Source organism: Saccostrea cucullata, unplaced genomic scaffold (assembly GCF_032062105.1).
Source record: "Saccostrea cucullata isolate Sc308-1 unplaced genomic scaffold, CSIRO_AGI_Scuc_v1 ctg5770, whole genome shotgun sequence".
Taxonomy (NCBI): domain Eukaryota; kingdom Metazoa; phylum Mollusca; class Bivalvia; order Ostreida; family Ostreidae; genus Saccostrea; species Saccostrea cuccullata.
In genome coordinates this window covers 93,368-98,266 of record NW_026939913.1, presented here as the reverse complement: position 1 = coordinate 98,266, position 4,899 = coordinate 93,368, and the positions used below count along the sequence as shown (strand labels likewise).

Below are 4,899 nucleotides of genomic sequence, written 5' to 3'. Positions count from 1 at the left end.
GTCGCATGCTTCTTTGCCAGTAAAGTTGTTCGATATGATCCAGAGACAGGTAATATCCTTTGTAAGATTTTGATATTTGAAAAAAATTAATATTCACTATTTTAATTGTTCTGCAATATGCAATTATGCATGCAGTACTTCTTAATTAATATTCACAAAATATGTCGCATTGCTCATACTATTGAATGATAATATACAAGAATTACAAGCCTATTTATATTGAAGAATTAATTCTTTCTTAAGCCTGTGTGTATACTTAAGTGAATTGTATATATGATGTACATTTATGAGTATATAGTACTTTATAATTATGTCGATACAAGAACATGAATGGATTTTACTTTAACTTCCCTAGGTCAACAACTTCAAGCTGTCAACATCCCTGCTCTAAGAATAACGTCATGTTGTTTCGGCGGGAAGAATTTGGATGAACTTTACGTCACATGTTCCGCTCACGAGGTCTCCGAGGAAGAGTTTAAGAAATACCCATTAACCGGTTCTATTTTCAAAGTTAAAGGCCTTGGTGTGAAAGGTTCTAAGGCACAGATTTATGAAGGAGAAATCAAAGAGGGTTAATGAGGGCAAAAGATGTTTTGTGCAAAATTTAATAAAGAAATATTCATGCATGCATTCATTGAACGTTTAACGTATTTTTAATTGATTATGAGAGTTTTATATTCTCTTTAGCCCCCCCCCCCAAAAAAAAATGACGGTAGTGTAGAACCCTGCAGAAAATAGACCATAGCGTAAAATTTCTCCAAACGGAAGAATTGTTCTAAAGAAGAACCACATTATTTTGTTAAAATAACATTCTTATCATTCAAAAATTGTACATGCAGAATATTGATAGTTTTGTTTGTTTTGTTTTTTTGATTCGGTGCTTTTTTTAATATCTATTTTCCAGAATACATAGAAAACAATAGTATTTCGGAGGTTAAAATAGTCTTGAATCAGGTCATTTTTTTGCCAGTCGGTCGGAACCAACCAATTTCTAAAGATGGTCTTGCTAGCTGACGGTTTTAATATTATACACATAAAGCCATTTTTACACTGAATTGTTTTAAATCTGTATTTTCCCGTTTACCTGAACATGACATGAAGCAAATGGCGGATGAGACCAGTCGACAGGGGATGCTTACTCCCCAATGGCACCTGATCCCACCTGCAGTTTTTTGACGTCTGTGTTTGTTCTGCTTAAAATCGGTATTTATTTTAATGGAATTTTTTAGCTCCACTACAGTTCGTTACCTCCATATTTCATGCATAATGTGTTAAACAGGTCGGAGAGAATACTCGAAATCGGGTATTATCCGCGAAATCGCGTATAATACTCGATATTAGAGTATCGTTGAATCCGCGAAATCGGGTATAGGAGATGTAATCACCTAATAAAACTTAAACAATGGGATGGCGCATGTTGCCGAGTTAACTTTCATATAGATACACATGTTTTCTAAAGGTATCACTAGCCAAGTAAGAATTTGGGCGTCAAGATTAATGCGCTCGGGACAACAAATACCAGTGGAGCTCAGTACATTTCATGATCTGCACAAAGAAAGGCGTTCGATTTGCTTTATATTTTTCCTTATGTTGAAAGTATATGCATCTTCCTAATATTCATTCCCAACACAACAGAATTGTAAAGTATCAGAATTCGGGAATTTATAATAATTCCACATCAACACGACAAACATGAACAATTTGTAAATAAATCAAATTATACGGAAACACATTTCACACACCAGATATAATGCCATGTATAAACAAGGGATTGTCTATCGTATCTAATTATGCGTCATTAATTACTTTCACATTCATCTTGTGCATAAAATCAAATTTATTTATGAATGTATAAATAATGTAATGATAAAGTATCTTAATTTTTTACAATAATTTTTTTCAAAACCGTGTACTTGCGGTACGATGCAAAAATTGTTTTATTTTTACAATGCAAAATTACAGGGAAAGAAGAATGGTCATGGAAATCAACAGAAATATTAAATTTCAACATGTTTGAAGAGAGTCAATTCAGGTTTAAAAAATACTGTGTTCTCTAAACACAAGTGACATATTCATTACTTGCCTAGTATTATTTTATCACCAACACTCGTCTCTGGGTTATATCTATGGATAGTGTTTTCCTGAAAATCAACAAAGAGAAGTGTATTTGTCATGTCATCCCAATGAGGGCCTTCTCCGTCTGTTTTTGTTGCATTTTTTATCACACATTCGACAGCCATTTTGAAATAAAAACAACTCCTTAATACTGATCCACATACAGAATAAATGTTTGCTCTGTGCTTTATCTGAGTGAAGATTATCCACATGTGCAGATAATTACACTGTTTGTTACGTAACTGTCACCCAAAGTAGAGGAAACTTAGGAAAACAACAGTCAGACCGTTTTTCTCAAAATACATGTGAAATACACGAGAATCGTTTGGAATTATGTGGATTCTGGTCATTGTATCCATTCATCGAAGGATATAGCATGCAAGACATGTTTAATAAATTGTACAGAGATAGCAAATTACTGTATAATATTGTTTTGTATTTTTATATTAGAATTAGATTAAAAAGCAAGATAGAGGACAAGGTAGGGTAACGGCCAAATATGGCCCCTTTGATGTAAAATCAGAATGCTGGTAAAATTTTGATAGTTTGAAGTTAAGAACTTAATAAAACGATGCTTACTTTAAAAACAACACTAATTTGAATTCAAAGCTTACATAGAAGCTTATAGAGGGTGCAGAAGTTGGACATTTTCCAGGATGGTGGAATTTCTTCATATTTGAGATACTTTTCTCTTCGGAAAACATAGAGCACAAGCTTGCCTATCTGAGATTTTTACAAATAAACTGCATCTGATACTAGTGTATAAAATAATTTAATTTGGCACATAGGCAAGCTTGTGTTCTATGTTTTCCGAAACAAAATGTGCTGTAAAATCGATGAAAATTTGCATAAAAATGAGAAAATTCTAAAATTGACTTATTTTCTGCCCGCTCTGTCACTTCTGAGGATTTCAAACTTAGAACCAAGCTCATTTTGTGGCAGGGGTGACAACAGGTTTTTAGGGATAAACTGTTGTATCATTCTGAAAAAACGGGTCTTAGCCTATCTTGTCCTTTTCATACAGAAAGCTGAAAAAATCTTGATTTAGCATTATAAAAATAATATTATAGGTATGATCCTACCTTCAAAGTAACTATGAGCAGGATAACTGAAATGACATGTGAATTCAATTGGCCCTGTTGTTTTGCAGAGAATAACTGGTATACCTACATACATGTAGGGGTACTGCGAGTACCGAGCTCACTAAATGAAAAGCCCGCCTCTAACATGTCTAATATTATAATAATGGCATTAAAGTCCATCTTTTTTCTAGGAGACACGAAATAAATCCAATTGTAAAATCTCATAATCAGTTAGAAATTAACAAACATTCAGTGAATGCATACATGTATATTTCTTTGTTAATTTCTGTATAAAAATCTATCTTTTGCTCTCTTTAACCCTCTTTGATTTCTCCATCATATATTTTTGCCTTAAAACTTTTCACACCAAGACCTTTAACTCTAAAGCCAGAGACGGTTAAAAGGCATTTGAGTAAAATATTAAGTAAAAATAAAACATATATAGCGTCAGATTGAACATTCACATGTAAATATCCTATACTTTAAGTTTTCTTAAAAAAAAGTATGATTCAATTTTTGCAAAAAAAAAAAGATTGATTAAAATGGGTCCCAGAATAAAATGTGTAAAATTATAGAGAATTGAACCAGTTGTTTTAGATATATTGGCGATTGAAAAAAAATTCAATTACAAAAAAACTAAAGTAGATGACATAACAATATTTGACCTTTTACCTCTTGATATGACCTTGACCTTTATAGTACTTAAAGAATGAAGACTCCTTATAAATTTATCCAAATATCAGCCCTCTACTATTTATGGAACAAAAGTTACATTGCATTTTATAACACACAGTTACATGCTTGTTTATTGTACTTAGATAGCGTAAACACATTAAAAAATGTTAGCTCCCAAGTTACCAATATATAGGATTCTCTGATTTTTTCCACAGAATATGACGCAAACATGCTAAAACTTGTTATTTTTCTTACAGTGACCATTTATTGTTGTCAATATAGTAATATTAATTTTTTTTTCTCCAGTACTTTAAACTTTAAAAAATGAGTTAAAATAGAATCCTCGGGTGTTTTGTACTAATATATGTACCTTAATATGTATTTTACCTTTGTAGAAAGCAACATTGTTTTTATGTTTATCAGTATGCATTTTTTGAAAAAAAAATCATCTCATTTCAGATTTCAGAAAACCCTGATGAATTTGATAAAAATATCCTGCAACATGTAACAGACATTGAGGGTCTTAGACTGTTTGCAGATATAGATGATTTCAAATCGGGAAAATACTTCTTCAAGACTAAATTTCATACTGTCTTTGTTGGCATAATTGATCATCTTAGACAGAACAGGGAGCCGTCGACTAACCTAAGTGGAATTCAGGGCTTAAGGAAAAACATCTTCCCTCTTGTACTACATACCTGAATGTCAAAGAAACAATGAAACCAGTGTTCATTACATTGACTTGAATAAAATAGAAATCAGAGATAAAAATTTAGAAAGGTTCACTGCTTTTTCGGAGAAGTTTGTAGCAGAGGATTGCCTCACCATAGATCATATCACTATTTTCAATTCTCATTTTGTTTACAAAATTAAGGAAATATTCGTAGATAAAAGAATTGTATTCATTTTCATTGAAAAGGGCTTCATAGCAAGTGCAAATTCTGTTGAAATTGACTGTAAAAGAGATTTACTCCTGGATAAGGAGAATTTTAGAAAGATTTGGAAAGGTTGTTTAAAGTCATTGGGA

At 32.1% G+C, this 4,899-nt stretch overlaps 1 long non-coding RNA gene across 1 annotated transcript; it reads left to right on the top strand.

Moving 5' to 3' along the window:
- On the top strand, positions 1 to 1,237 carry LOC134254277 (uncharacterized). The gene is made up of 2 exons (XR_009989286.1): positions 1 to 49; positions 356 to 1,237. It is a non-coding gene; the product is annotated as an uncharacterized LOC134254277 (long non-coding RNA).
- Positions 1,238 to 4,899: the final 3,662 nt, after the last annotated feature.